The 16507-nt window shown below is 39.1% G+C and overlaps 1 long non-coding RNA gene across 1 annotated transcript; it reads left to right on the forward strand.

Moving 5' to 3' along the window:
* Positions 1 to 12554: 12554 nt before the first annotated feature.
* Positions 12555 to 12947, forward strand: LOC145425583 (uncharacterized). The gene is made up of 2 exons (XR_013906305.1): positions 12555 to 12695; positions 12769 to 12947. It is a non-coding gene; the product is annotated as an uncharacterized LOC145425583 (long non-coding RNA).
* The last annotated feature ends 3560 nt before the right edge of the window (positions 12948 to 16507 follow it).

Genomic DNA, 16507 nt, shown 5'->3' on the forward strand with positions numbered 1-16507 from the left:
CCTCTCACTGGCTTTTTCTAAGTAAAGGTTTTAATAGTGATTACAGGAAAAAGTGCTGGTGTTTTGAAAGCAAGAAACACGTTTTCTTTCACTCAACCTGAGCTTGTTACCTCTTTGTGCTTCATGTTGTGTGTAAACAGATTCCGACACCTCCAGTACTCGCTTTTATGTCGTCTAACACACTGGCAGACTGGCATTAACACAAAGCCGTTATACAACGCTTTGAAGCAAATAATTTGTGTTAAGAACTTTTTATATTTAAATTATTTGAATTACTCGATGAATCGTTGCAGCCCTACTCTATATCAACTTTAGGTCCTCTCACATGGAGCTTCGGAATTTGTCTACAATAGGGAATTCAGTTTATTGCTATGCACAGTAAGGAGGTAGAAAGCACAGTTTTCAACAAAACTATTTTACGCCTTCATTTAAATTTAAAATTTCATTAAACAAAAAAAAAAAAAAACAAGAACAAAGAAAGGAAGAAAAGTTCCCAAAATGTAAAGAAAAAAAAAAGATATCCAGTGATCAAAATTAAGATCATTATTCTAAGCTAATAATGCTAAAGCTTGTTTTTTGTTTGTTGTTTCTTTTAATCATATTTTTTTATTTAATATTAGTATTCTTTTTCTTAACCCATTTCCTCTCTCTGTTCCTGATATCAACAATGAACATTGATTTTGATGGTATTTTGCCAAGAATCTTAAAGGTCAGACAGGTTATTATTGCAATCATAGCTGGACTGGGCCGATGGTGATTTTTCGTTTTTTGCGGGCCAATGACTTTTTTTTTTTATTTAGTAACGGTATAAAAGATGAAACATGGCGGATTGGCCAGATGCTGCCAGATGTGTAAAAAAACCCTCAGTTGTTTGGTGGTGGCAATGGTGGAGCTTCTACAGAGGCCAGCAGGTGGATGAGGGAAAGGGGAGGCAGGAGGAGGAGAGACCTGAGGCGGCCGCAGGTCCGAGTGTCAGGTGAACTGAACTGAACTATATGTGGGTCAGATATAAACCAACTTTAGGATTTTAGGAGTTTATTTTTGTTGTGCTGACTTTTTACACTCAGTTACAATAACTCGTACTGCTACTAGCTAGCATGACGGAGTTTCTATACAGCTGGGTAGGTGTCATGATGTTACTGATAGTAAACTTTATTTTACTCATAAGGTTAGTTAGTAGAGTTGCCAACCATCCCATACAAAATGGAATCATCCTGTATTCAGAAAAAATATTACGTGTTTCATATTGAGCTGAAAAGGAACACAGTTTGTCTCGTACTTCAGCTAGAATAAAAAAAAGACAGGAAGGTACACTTATTCTGTGTCTTTACACTTTCAGCTGCCTTTTCTTATCTTCTTTTCTCTCCCTTCCTCTCCTGTTGCTACTTCAATCATGAAACTGATAAATGATCAGCTGATCGGCTTTTCTCTCTTGTTTGTTTATCGCCCACTTTGCGCCAGGAAGAGGAAACCAGTGGATGTCGCGCTAAACAACAGCTGCACGTTTAAGCTTGATCAACTGTTATTAGAATTTATTTAATATTACCTTCTAGTATCAGATGATGTTTGCTGGAGCCACAGCTGTTAAGCTGCTGGTCATGATATCGGTTTGGTTATCTGGTTAGAGGGAAACATGAAGATGAAACCAGGAGATGTCCTTACTGAATCATCAGAGCTGAACAGGTGATGGAGAAACAGGTTTACCTTTTAGGTGACATGAATGAATTGAAGGGAAGTTATGAACTGTTTCTGAGAGACAAATAACACCAGGATCCTTTTTTTATGTAGCTGACAGCTGGTAACTGTGCAGGGGCGGGTCTAGCAAAGTGTTGCCAAGGGGCCAGGTAGGGCATTAACAGGGAAAGGGGGGCACAAAGAAATACTTTTCTTTCTTATTCTCATTTAAAATGTCTCGCTTTTAACAAATAATTATCTGAATCTTACAACCAAAGTTTTTATCTGATGTAAAATGCATAGAAATCATACATATACCAACAAGACAGTTTACATCCCTGTCATAACAGCGTGTGTTTTCATTTAAAGGCTTTATGGCTTTTCCGATAATACCTGGTGGGCCGGTCTCTAGTCAAAATGCCCGGGCTGATTTTTTTGTCCCAGTCCAGCCCTGATTGCAATTTTTAGTTTGCAATGTTCCTAGTATATGTTATTGGCATCAGCAATTTTATTTATTATTAGTAGGATTGTTGCTCAACACTTTCAATTTCTCTTTCACCTGCCACTGTGACCACAATTTTACCCTTAAGTGATTATTTTACCCTCAAAATGTAACTACACTTGTCTTCTTTCCTCAGCCCAGTGGGTGTGTCAGAGTATCCTTCCATTCTCTTGTGCTTATCAAATCCAGGGTCGCAAGGCAAAAACAATATATTCAATATAAATTCATGTGTATATTTAATATACACATACATACATACATATAGACGTTAAGTAATTGTACATTCCAAATTCCTGCAATTTTAAATATGTTTATATTGTCTATTCTGTAAAATAGTCAGATGTCTATTCATATTAATGTACAGAATTCACCTGCTTGCTTCTACTACTGCTTGCTGCTACTACTGCACATTCACCCAGTGTATATACCATACATGTCAGTCTGCCCCAGGGCAGCTGTCGCTACAACTGTAGCTGCCTCCACCAGTGTATGAATGTGAGAGTGAATGAATAGTGGTATTGTAAAGCGCTTTGGGTGCCTAGAAAAGCGCTATATAAATCCAATCCATTATTATTATTATTATTATTATACATATATATATAATGTTCTTCCTCTACCCCCCCTCCCATCTTTGCACATTTCGAGGAGCATGTCGGGCTACATTTCACTGTGTGTTATACTTGTATAACTATGCATGTGACAAATAAAGAACCTTGAACCTTAAGTTGTTTTATCCTCTCTCAGATATAATGGACGGTAACGTGTATTAATCACATATTTAATCATATCACATTAGTTATAGTAATATTACTTTCTGACTTTACCATAGTAAGAGCAGTCCTGTCATTAGTTTACATACATGTGGACCTGATCTTCCATTCCACCTTTCTTGACACATTCAGGACTCATGTGTATTTCATCTGATCATGAAGAAGATGAAGATATTGCATAGTTTAAAAAAATATGTTTAGTTGTTCACAGTGCAATATGTATATCCAGTTACTAGGGTTGAAGCTTAAATCTAAAGATTTTTGAGCTTGGTGTAGCTGCCAATTTATCATAGATGAACCAACAAACAGTCCAAAAAACAACCGTTATCTGTGTCCTTCCTGTAAAGTCTGGCAACATCTAAAAACAATCTGGGTTTTGGACAGTGTGTAATCTACAGGTTAATGATTTGCAAGTGTTCTGCAGACCCAACTTTCCGTAAATGACAAAATTCAAATACATTTAAGGATTGCACAATGATACCACAATGTTATTTATAAAAAATGCTAAACCTACATCTGGTTGAAAATCAGTCATTAATAAACTTTGGGACAACAAACAAAAATAACAACAACAACATAAAACATGATTAGCAGAAATCTTCTTGAAGCCTTGTCGGCATTCAAGTATTCCTGCCCTGAAACACTAGTTTCTTGATTATTCCTGACCTTAATATTAATAGGCATTCCAAGCACACACCCAGGAGCCTACATACATACATACATACATACTATAGCATAACATTTTAAGACATTACCCGAATAAAGAATTAATGGCATCTGATGGTGAGTTTACGGAGTGCAACCAAGTGTTGGGCTTAACCCTTTAAGACCTACCATAGAACCAAGTCCACCAGAGCTTATATTATATTTTTACATGATGTGGAGCCATTTTTGGGAGCATTTCAAGTTGCTATACATCAATACAACCATTATAGCCCAAATATTAATAATATGTATGCATTAAGTGCATAGTACTTATATAAATTGTAAAAAACTGCAATAAACTACAAAAAAATTTAAAATCATTTTTGTTTTTTTAACATATATTTCTAGTTAGAGAAATTTAAGAGGCTTATCCCTCAAAACTGTAAATACAAAAAAAGTTGCATAAACTATTTTCCCACCACAGGAAACTTATTTTGAGTGTCTTCATAGTTTTATTTTTGAAATACACCAATTTTCATATACTGCAGGAAAAACGAAAATAAATGTTATAATGCAAATTTGCAAAATAACAGCATATGCATCAAAATGAACGATTTCCAGCAGTGCAATATGAGTCCTCAGCATCCCAGAAACGACACAGAAAGTCATAAAGTCAAACATAACTTTTAAAAACACAAGTATAGGCTCATAAGGCCTTGATGGTAAAAAGCTACATTTCCGCAAAATGACGTCACTTCCGGTTTCGGCCAGGTCATGGCGCACATGCGACAGTTCACGCTGATGGACGTAGGAAGTGTTACGAACAGCTGATCGGATCGGCAAAGCGTGTTTCTGGAATATTATGTTTTTGTTGCTGCAAGCGCTTTTTATGCAATTTTTGCAAAGCTATATGTGGAAGGAAACCGTGACCTAGGACAAGCTGATGGCATAAGATGTAAGTACAACTCCTCCGGTTTCATATGCAAAAAAATTATTGCGCTAGCTTACGTGGTTGCAGTGCTACCGGGATTTAAAAATAGTTACGCAAAATGGAGCGTGTCCGCTCTGACCGGCTTTAAAGGGTTAAAGGCCCCATAGTACCATATCACCTCAGACTCATTATCCAACATTTGCAACCTTGTTATATAGTCCTTGTCTCAGGCCGCCTCCGAACAGACCTTCCAGCTCTTCTCTTCCTTTGTCTTTGACCAACAATTTCCACCACCATCCTGTTGTCCAACACTAGAAGAGGTTGCAATTAATCTGGACCCCAATCAATCCAGTATTGGATTGACTGGGGTCCAGTTCCTCCACTGCATAATGTATGTGGTTGTATAAAATTTGATGGTTTTACACTGAATATGTTTAAAATGTTGACCCCGGGATGTTAAATGATGGCCCTGATGAAGACCAAAAGCCAAAATAGCAAACCACCATAGCAAAAAATACTATATACTATGCACAATGCAACATAGAGGACTGTGTAGAAGTGTAGTTCACAAGGCCCGATGACCATGGAGAAATCATCTGAAGTGGCAACAGCTTGCAATAGGTCTAGGCTGCTGGGTGTTTCCAATCATGCACTTAGTTTTATTTCTTCACTCACCTTTATCACTCACTACCAATCTGCATTTCATCATTTGTCATTATTAATCTCAAACAAAACTGAGTGAATTGAAATTTAATTTTAATGTACAATAGCTCATATATAATTTGACCAAACTTATCCAGGTTTTCCAAAGAATTTACATTAGGATATGCATGAACTTTACCTGGAACATGTATATGTGTCTCTTTGCTATGGTTGATGTTCATTTGTTGGAGTCTGAAGAGACACAGGAAGATTACCTGCAGTCTCCACAGTCACTCTGCTGCTGACAGTATAGAGGTCATCAGGACCTCTGAGTGTACAACCTGGATGGACATCCAGTCCAGTTTTCTATGAGCCTGGGCCACAAAAACCAAACCATAATCGGGCCAGATGTGGCATAGAAATAGAACAGATAAAATACAAATAGTACAAATAAATAAATGAAGCAGACAGAAAAGGGGACAAAATATTAAAGTGTGAAACAGAGATGTGTGCAAAAGAGCTATAGCTTAATATGCTGGCTTTATATGCAGGGTAACCTGATGTGCAAAAAATAATTATTACTGTTCAAAACTAGGTCAGCTGTACAAGAGTCTGATGGCAGTGGGGAAGGAGGAGTTGTTGAGTCTGGATGTTCTGGATTTCACACTTCTGAACCTCCGTCCCGAAGGCAGAAGTGTAAACAGTCTGTATACATATACAAGAACAAAGTATGAAATACTAAGTAAAGCACAAAGAGAACTCAAAATATGACCAATGTCAAAGTATGGCATAGGCCCTAATTATATCTCCTTAGTTAAGCTGCTTTACACAAAATCTAAGGCCTCGGTTAATACAAATAATATAACTTCTAGTCCTTTCCTCCTCCACCGCTCTACAAGACAAGGGTTCCCTTTGTCCTCATTGCTATTTGCACTTGTCATAGAACCTCTTGCCATTCAATTACGCTCTACAAAAGATTATAAAGGAATAAGGAGATTTGGTGTAGAACATAAGGTGTCTCTCTATGCAGATGATTTGTTGCTATATATCACTGACCCTACTAAATCATTGCTAAAAATTATGACAGTTTTAACTGAATTTGGAAAAATTTCTGGATGCAAAATCAACTTAACAAAAAGCATATTGTTTCCGATTTGTTCTTTAGAAAAATTAGATAGCGCTACATTGATCTCGTTTCCTTATACAATCTCAAATACCTTCAAATATCTTGGAATAACTGTAACCCATGAATTCTCTGGCCTTTTTAAACATAATTTTATTAATTTATACCATCAAACTGAACAGAACTTGGAAAGACTGTCTAAACTGCCCATCTCGCTTGATATCATTAGGATAAGCACTTTACCCAAATGTTTACTTTTGTTTCAATGTATCCCAATATTGATCACAAAACCTTTTTTTAAGAAAATAGACCAGTTAATCTCTCAGTTTATCTGGAACAAGAAGACACCCAGAATAAAAAAGATATTTCTCCAAAGAGCCAAGATTACAGGAGGAATGGGGTTGCCTTGTTTTCAGTTTTATCATTGGGCCTGTAATATACGTTGTATGTCATTCTGGGGAGGGGAACATAGACCTGATTGGGAACGGATGGAAAGTATGACTTTTTTCTCCAATACTCTTAAATCTTCGGTTCATTCAAACTCAGATCTGGGTAAGCATAAATGTAAAAATCCGGTAGTGTCTGACTCACTAAAAATTTGGTCTCAAATTAGAAAGTATTTTCATTGGCGTCAATGTTCAATCTTTACACCATTAATTCATAATCAAGCATACACATTGCTCTCAGGATCAACATTCCAGCTATGGACTTCCAAAGGGATACACACAATCAAGGATCTGTTTATTGATAATCTTTCTCCTTCGTTTCAACAACTTCAGCAAAAATTTTCCATAGAAAACAGAGATTTTTTCAAGTATTTACAAATACGTCATTTTATTAAAGAAACGTTTCCATCCTTTCCCGATGAACCACAAAAGCTAGTTTCAGATGATCTATTCTTAATGAACCTGCTAAAGAAAGGAGCTATTTCTAGGATCTACAACCAACTTTTGCAAATAGACAGTACAACTACATTGGACCACTTGAGAAATGCTTGGAGTGAAGAACTGGCTACTAACATCACTAAAGATCAATGGACTAAGGCACAAGAACTGGTTCACTCCACTTCTGTCTGCTGCAGGCACGGACTACTACAATTTAAGGTCTTGCATAGGCTCCATCTGTCTAAATTGAAGGTTTCAAGGATGTTTCCAGGAGCTGACTCAAGATGTGATCGATGTGGCCAGAATTCTGCCTCATTGTCACATATGTTTTGGACATGTCCTAATATCGCTACCTACTGGTCTAAAATATTTAAAACTCTGTCTGATATTTTTAAAAAACAACTCCCCCCAGACCCAGTAATGGCACTATTTGGTGTAGCTACAGTTAAAAACTTAAATAATAAACAAATTCGTGCTCTGAGTTTTATAACATTGCTTGCAAGACGCCATATACTTCTAAATTGGAAAAATAAAGCCCCCCCCCAACTCATTCTGCTTTATTAAGAGACACAATGTATCATTTACAGTTGGAGAAAATTAAATTTTCATTAAGAGATAATGTTAAACAGTTCTACCTAATTTGGCAACCCTTTATAGATTACTTTAATAAGTAAAACTGGGAGGTATGGCCTCCTCCCATATCTGCCCCAAGATTATATATATGGTTCTATGCAGGTGTTGTTTTTTTCTTTCTTTTTCTTTTTTTTTTTTCTTTTTTTTTGGGGAGGGGGGTTCGTTTGTTTTGGGTTTTTTATTTTTGTTTTTTTCCCTCTCTCCCCCCTTTGAATATACTTATTTAGGATAATAAATGTGTATGTATAGACGTAGATATGATTGTTTATATAATGGTAATTATATTTTATGTAAAAAGGATGGGGAGAGGAAGGAAGGGAAGGGGAAAAAGAGGGGAGGGGAAGGGAAAAGGGGAAAATAGAAAAAAAAATTTTATAAAAAAATAAAAATAAAAAAATGTGACCAATGCCAGAATTGCACCAACGAATGTTACACACAGAATAGAAAACATGAAGACAGATTTCAAGGAGAAAAATCTCTAACAAAGGTAAGCAGCGAACAAAAGATAACTATATATTATGACTATATATAACTAAATATTACATAAGCAAGACAATGCATAGCAAACTCATGAGCACTAAGGAAGCAATTTCAGTTTAAGAGGACTCAATATAGATATCCTTGATAATGAGATATAATTTCACAAACGTTACTGTTCCATCTCTGAAGTTTAACACGTTAGGTACTTGATGTAATTATGTAGGAAAGCGACGTCAGCTCCTCAGCACATCCAGCACCAGCTGACATTCAATGGTTATGTAAAAGTTTAGACCCAAATCCACTATGAGGAGCCGGGCATAGGCATCTTGATTTTGTTAGCTGATACTGTATCAGGTAGGAAGTGGTAACAATGTTTATCAGTATGTTCTTCCTTATCATAATCATGATAATCCTTAGTGATAAAGACAATTAATTAAAACATTGTTCACCTTACATTGTGTTACGCCCCGACTCTGCTAGGTGACAGGGGAGGTAACATAAAGGAGCCCAGATTAAAAAAACTCAAGGTTTATTACCACAACTGAAAACTGTTATTGAAATGACTCACTAGGCCAGTGGTTCCCAAACTTTTTTTGCTAAGCCCCCCTTTGTTTTACAAGAAAAATGTTTGCGCCATCCCCCCGCGCACGTGCACGCGCACGCGCACGCGCGCACACACGCACGCACACATCCTCCAAACACACACACCCATATTTTGCTCCATTGTGGTTTATTTCACACCTCAAACATTTAGTAAAAAATTAAGCAAATACAAGTAATCTGCAATAAATTACAGGTAGTAAGAAAATAAACTACTAAGTCTTTTATGTTGCGTTCACACCTGCACGGGTGTTTTTGAAAACACAGCTGTTTCGTCCACACATAAACGTCGTTTCGAATCACCGAAAACTGAGATTTTTTTAAAACTCCTTTTTTGCGTTTATGTTTGTTTATTTGTTTATTTATAAGGAACCCCATTAGCTTCCACAACAGTGGTTGCTAGTCTTCCTGGGGCCCAAACCATCAAATACCACCAAATAAAATGTTACACAATGAGTTGGATGCAAAAATGTCCACATAATTTGGCTCTTACATCCACAATAAGGTTTTACAATTCTGAAAATGTAAACATGTAAATATTAAAAATTATAAGAAAAACACTCAAACAAAATACACAATTTCCATTACAAGTGACATTACCCTCTACCCTTTTTAAAGTTATGAATAGAAGCCAATTCTCTAATTGCATAAGCCAACTTATTCCACTGAAAAGATGCTCTAAATATAACAGAGTTTTTCAAAAAGTTACTTTTAACTCGAGGAGTTACTAAATTGTGGTTAGTTGAGAATCGTGTAGCATGATTATGTATTTCATCTGGATACTGCAACTGAGCATAAAAAAAGTGTGGTGTGTTTACCAGTATTGCTTTCTTTAAAAATACAAGTAAGCCATAGTATAATTTAGCTTGTACAGAAAGCCAAGAAAGTTTATCGTGCATTTTATCAATACTTGTATAATATGAACACCTTAACACTTAATACCACCCCGGCCAGATTCCCATTATCTAGATATTTATACCAGTTATCTGTCATGTGAATAAGAGCTGAACTGGTGGAATAACCAGGTTTGTAGGCATGTTGAAACTGAGTGAGTAACTGATTTTCTGTTAGGTTTGTTCGTAGACGATCCTCTCCATAATTTTACTTAGAACGGGGAGTAGACTAATAGGTCTGCTATTGACACCATTAAAAACGTCATTCTTGTTTTTAGGAATGGGAATTATTTTTGATTCTTTCCACTGCAATGGAAATAAGCTGCATGCCAAAGATCTATTAAATATGTGACATATAGGAAGGGACACAAACTTGGCTGCAACTTTGAGCAGTTTACTGTCTATGTTATCAGAGCCAGAGGATGTATCGTCAGGAAGTGATATCAATAAGCACTCTACCATCTCCACATTCACTGCCTCAAACTTAAATTGGCATTGCTTATTATTCATGATAACATCCTGTATAAGACACTGTGATAAAGTGGGATCGCCTCTGCTCATATTAGATTTTAAATTTGTTATTTTATTGCTGTAATAATTCACAAAATAATTGGCTATGTCCTTGGCTTTATTTATAAACGTACCACCCGTGTAGATGTGAGACACCACCGGAGCAAGATCTCTACCCATCATATTATTTAAAACTTTCCACACCTTTTTGCTGTCCTTATTGGCCTCCTTGAGCTTAAGTTGATAATATTCTTTCTTTTTGCGCCTATTCAATTTAGTTACTTGATTTCTTAACTCGCGATATCTTGCCCACTCTTGTGGCCTGACAGACTTATGTGCTTTTGCTTTTGCTATATCCCTTTCTGACATTGCAGCCTTAAGTTCATTATCTAACAAAGGTGCGTAGCTCTTTGTAACAGTAAGTCTTTTTAAGGGGGCATGTTTGTCAGCCAGGTAGCAAAAGTTTTCAATAATAATAGATAATGCCATATCAGGGTCACTCTCGAGGCAGATGTCAGTCCAGTGAATTTCTTTTACGTCATTAATATACTTATTTGCATTGAAATTTTTGTATGATCTATGAAAAATCATCTTTTGTGCAGTTTTCTGTGGTTTCATTTTCTTGGGTTAACCTACAAGATTATGGTCACTATAACCAACTGGAATAGAAACAATATTAGAGCAATGCTCAGGAACATTTGTATATATATGATCAATACATGATGATGACCTTTGACCTCCTGCGTTGACCGTGACCCGGGTGGGAATGGCGATCATCTGAGACAGGCAACAGGCCGACGCTGATGAACGTATCTTTTTCCTTAAAGGACAAGAAGGAGCTGACCAATTAATATTAAAGTCTCGTAATAAGAACATGTCTTTGTTTTCCTCAGTTACTCTTTCCAGCGTTTCACAGATTCATTTTACATACAACATATTAGTACTTGGGGGTCTGTAGCAGCAACCTGCTAATACAGGCCTGCCATAGAGCGGGTGTAACTGAACCCACACAATTTCCAGGTCGTCAAACATTAAGTCCATACGTAGTTTGCTTGCCATATTATCATTAATGTATAGGGCTACGCCCCCTCCAAATCTGTTTCTGTCCTTCCTATACAACTTATAGCCGTTTATTTCAAATTCATTATTCTCAAAGGCAGCATCTAAATGTGTCTCGGAAATAGCCAGCACACTTATCGTATATGTTGACAACAGTGACTGAATTTCCTGAATCTTATATTTAAGGCTACAAATACTGACTTGAGCCACTGAAAAATCTTTACTGGAGAATCCGGGAATAAGTATAGGATCAGACATTTGCAGACCGATCGATCACAACAGCTAAAAATGGCAACATTGCTGAAGTCTAAATATTAATTCCGGCGTTCTGTGACCTCGGTTTAACAATTAATTTGTCATATTTCAGGACGGCAATATCACCTCTGTCTCTGGCCGCTCTCAGCTGTGGTAACAGTTCTTTCCTCTTCTTCCTGATGGACTCTGAAAAATCCGATGTAAAGATTGGTACCTTTCAGTTTTTTGGCAGATGAGAAAATGAATTGTTTATCTTTAAATCTTTGTAGTCTGACCACAATCGGACTGGCTCGTCCATTTTCCTTGTATGGACCGACTCTGTGGGCGCGTTCAATTTGAATGCTGTCACTATCCAGGCCCAGCTTGTTCTTCAGCATATGTCGGACTTTCTCCTCTGATCTTTCCCACGTTTCTGCTTTTTCATCTATTAATCCATCCACCACAATGTTGTTCCTTCTCGATTGATTTTCTAAATAGTCCATCTTGGTTGTTAATTCTCTGTGTTCCTCGCGTATGCTGCTGACCGCCGATTCAAACTCTTTTAGTTTGCTTTTAATGCGCCTCTCTTCAGTTTGCAGCTCGGTGACAACCCCATCCGTGAATTGCAGGCTGGATTTAACATCCTGTACATCCCTTAGAATGCTGTCCAACCTTTTGTTAGTTCCATCCATGATTAATTGGACAAATGTCTTAAAGTTATCTTGCTGTTGGTGAATCAGATCTTTGTAAAACTCCCGTTGCTGTTCCTGTTGTGGTCTGGGTGGTTTTCCACAGCATCGGCAATCATACCAGCAGTATTTATGACCGGTGCACTCAACTGGTCTTCACCAGATTATCTGCCAACTTTAGTCAGTTCTCAGCCTCACGTCTGTTCCTTGGTGACTCATTGTGTGTATTAACCTTATTTCCTCTGTTTTCTCGTCAGCCTCTGAAACCCACCTACCAAGCTCTCCTGGATACAAGTTTGCAGCCGCCGGTAATCTCTCCCCATTTTGGAACTGCCAGTCTCTCCTGCCTGCCTCCCTGCATTGCATGCAGCACCCACCTGGACCTCTCCTGCCTCCCCCCTCCACGCAACCCCCACCTGCAAGCTTGTAAGTGTATTATCCTCAGATTCACTCGCAGCCCTCTGTGGGATTCCCCTGACTGCTCTCTCCTCTGTTTCAGTGCCCTGGCCCGCCACAGTTTCCCCTGCCCAGTACCTGCACCCAGTTATCCCTGCCATCTAGTTATAGTCACAGTATTTTCTCTCGCCTCAGACATCTAGTTTATGTTCCTTAATTCTAGTCTGCAATTTCTGTTAGCCTCTGAGCATTGTAAATAAAGTCTCTTTTCGTTACACCACACCTCTGGCCTCTGGGTTTGAAACTGCACTTGAGTCCATCCCATTTCCACGGGCCACTGTGCCATGACAGTTCCAGCATAGCGTTCAGCGTGCTAACACTGACATAGCTGTCATCCTCTGCCGGTAGCGCCTTGACGGCCTTCGGGGGCATATCGACCAGATCGTTTTGCCCCCCCACCCGTGAAGATCGCTTCGTGTACAATGGTGTTCACAAAAACGTATACGTGAATCAAATTATACATGATACGGTGCGATGTTCTTTCTTTCCACGCTCACCGCTTGTTGAGAAAAGAATGTGATGTGTCTAGGTATGTAGGGCCAGTCCGTATCTAGCGACCTAGTCCGATGTGACTATGTGTGAACGAGGAATACAGAGTTTATCACGCAACGTCAAAGGTATGTGCCTTTTTCAGCTGTGCGCCACGTTATTGTTTACATGAGATGAATTGCAGAATAGCAGATAGAGACAAAATACTGTTAATCTGACTATCTGCAGGTTTTACAGGCTTACACATACACACACGCATTTACTGTCCCTCCATTTAGAAAGGCAGAGGCGTCACGGTGTAATTATTTTACTGTAGTTGTTTTTTTTTTTCCTATGCAATAATATTCAACACTGCTACATTTTCAAAAAATGCCTCTCTGTGCAAAATGGGTTCAAAAACATGAACAACTGTGGGATACTGTTTGTCCGTGATTTAGACAGGGGCAAGAAATCGTGGCAGGATCAGCCTGATCTTATTTGTATCCCGCTGTAACTTTACTGTATAAAGAGCTAACATCTCCAAAATGTCAGGAGTAGTTAGTCATTACAACAAGTGTTTGTGAACTAAAAATCAAGAATGTGGGATACTGTTTGTCTGTGATTTGAAGAGCCCAGCGCTGCTCTCGACACAGGGAAAGGAAGGGAAAAGCAGTTATGCAGGGGAGACCTACCTCGACACTTGTGCAGGTGAAGCCAAAGGGAAGATATGCTTCACCTTATTTTCTAGTCTTTGGCTTGGAATGAAGTTGGTTTGAAAACATATTCAGCGATGCTTCATCTTGCGTTTCTGTGGCCGCCCCGTGCTAGCAGTGTCCAAGCCTTTTTGTTTTCCCCCCCCCTTTTCCCCCCCTGCCATGGCTCTGCACCCCCCCCCCCCCCCCCCCCCCCAAGGGGCAGGCCCCACACTTTGGGAAGGTCTGCACTAGGCATTGAGGCAATTTAAATAAACAAAAAAACAAACAACTAATATATTCAAATAACACAAGAACACTAATAGAACACTAATCATCTCACAGGCAGCAACTCAAAAACAGAGATTCAAAAGCCACCAGCACAAAGGCAGAGGCCGGAGGGACAACCTACACAGTCTGTTCAAACCAAAGACTCCTCCACGACTGAAGAATCCTCAGCTTTTTGTACTCCCAGTGTAACAGCAGTCTGGCGAGGAAGGAGCGGCTAGCAGGTCCCGCGGGCATGTGGTGTGGAGGTTAGCCGGATAACTCGAAGCCAGTCAGTTAAATTAAACAACAGACCTTTATTCCTTGTAGCAACATAAGACCATACAAGCCAGGTCTCCACGGCTCTACACTGTCCGTACATACATGTGCAGGGATCGGTAGTCGCCGGCGCCAGGCCGTTACAATGGTGAGGTCTATCCTGAGAACAGAACACGAGCAGCATGTAATGGCTGCCACGCTATACTCACACACACCCCTAGGAGACTCCCCCTCAGTGGTGATGTAACACAATAAGGGTTGTTACACCAGATAAAAGCAGGCAGCCACATCATTGGTCCACTGCGTCCGAGGATGCAGCAGCAGCCAATGGTGTGTGTGGACTGGCACACTCCAATCTGCATGAAGTTTGGTGGGCATAGGTCCCTGGCCAGCCAATCACCTGTGATTCCTGGCATACTTGATTTTCCATACAGGAAGGCGGACCGACATGAGGCCAGGGGTCGCAACACATGGCTGACTGATGTTCTAGAGCTGAAACAACACCCTACCAGGAAGTGGCTGATGCCTCACTTCTTTGGAGTGATTCAATATTTGTTTTCGTTTGTTCAGTTCACTTCAGATATAAAATACATAACTGTTTTGCTACAAATTTAGCTGGACATCATAAAGGACACTGAGGTGCTTTTCTTCTGTTCACCATAACAGAAATGTGAGTAGTTCTCAGAACCATTATGGCACAGAGAAGTTCAGACACAGGCTGTATCCCAATTCAGGGTCTGCAGCCTTAAAGTACGCAGCCTCAACGGTCCTCAAGGGCCACGTACTCAAAGACCGCTAAGGCCTGAAGTGCGAGGCTTGTGAAACGGGACGGTCTAGCCTCCGTCGCGCTGCCCAGGTCGCCTAGCAACCATGATAGCTGGAAACGTGTGGTTGACAGAAATGAAGGAGAACATATTTTGTTCATTTGTTTGTTTCTACACAAGCTTTGTGTGATTTAATAAGTATCTGAGGCTGAGACCACAGGACTGCTGGGGCGGCAGCATCTCTGCTGGGGACAGGAAGAGACTGAACAGGGTGATCCGAAGGGCCAGCTCTGTTCTAGGATGCCCTCTGGACCCAGTGGAGGTGGTGAGTGACAGGAGAATGGCGGCTAAGCTGTCATCCCTGTTGGACAACGTCTCCCACCCCATGCAGCAGACTGTGACAGCACTGAGCAGCTCCTTCAGTGGGAGACTGCGGCACCCACGGTGTGGGACTGAGAGATTTCGCAGGTCTTTCCTCCCCACTGCTGTCAGACTCCACAACAAAGACTTTAACTGAACAAACACACACATCCACACATGTGCAATAACACTAAGTGCAATAATCTTTTCTGGCATCGTTGTATTTTTACTCAGTTGTATATAGCATTCGTATTCTATTTTTATCTTATTGTATATTTTTATTCTATTTTATTCTACTGTATATAGTATATTATTTTATTCTATTCTGTACAGCTGTGTACTGTATTTATTCTTATTGTATTCTAATTTTTGCCTCATAACTTTTGCACTATCCACTTCCTGCTGTGACAAAACAAATTTCCCACGTGTGGGACTAATAAAGGTTATCTTATCTTATCTTATCTTAAAACATGATTGTTGGGCTTCATTTCTGTACTGAACAGTCATTTAAGATTAGCTAATAACAGTTAGTTAATGTTGTTCATGAGACTAAAGTCAGTGTAAATATGATATGGCCAATATTATAGTTATTATATTAAGATAAAAGTGGATAGGATTTGCTGAGGTTTTATTGGATCCAGAGCTTCGTTCCCATCAAAGTTTCAGATACCTGCAAGACTACAAACTTTCTTTTTTCAGCAGTAGGACAACAGTTAAACAAACAGAACAGGTCCCAATGATCCATCAGTCATCAGACATTATTCATTCATACATATGACTCAGAGAAAAGCGGTATGTGCGCACTTTAATTTAGTTTATTTTTTTTGGGAGGGGGATATTTAGCATTTTATTTGATTGTTTTAAGTACATTTATTTGCAGCTGCTATGTGTCAAATATAACAATTTGTGCACTGTTTACCCTGGTGTGGTCCTTCCTTATTGATGTTTATAC

The sequence above is a fragment of the Astatotilapia calliptera genome, chromosome 3 (assembly GCF_964374335.1).
Source record: "Astatotilapia calliptera chromosome 3, fAstCal68.1, whole genome shotgun sequence".
In the NCBI taxonomy this organism is placed as follows: Eukaryota; Metazoa; Chordata; class Actinopteri; order Cichliformes; family Cichlidae; genus Astatotilapia; species Astatotilapia calliptera.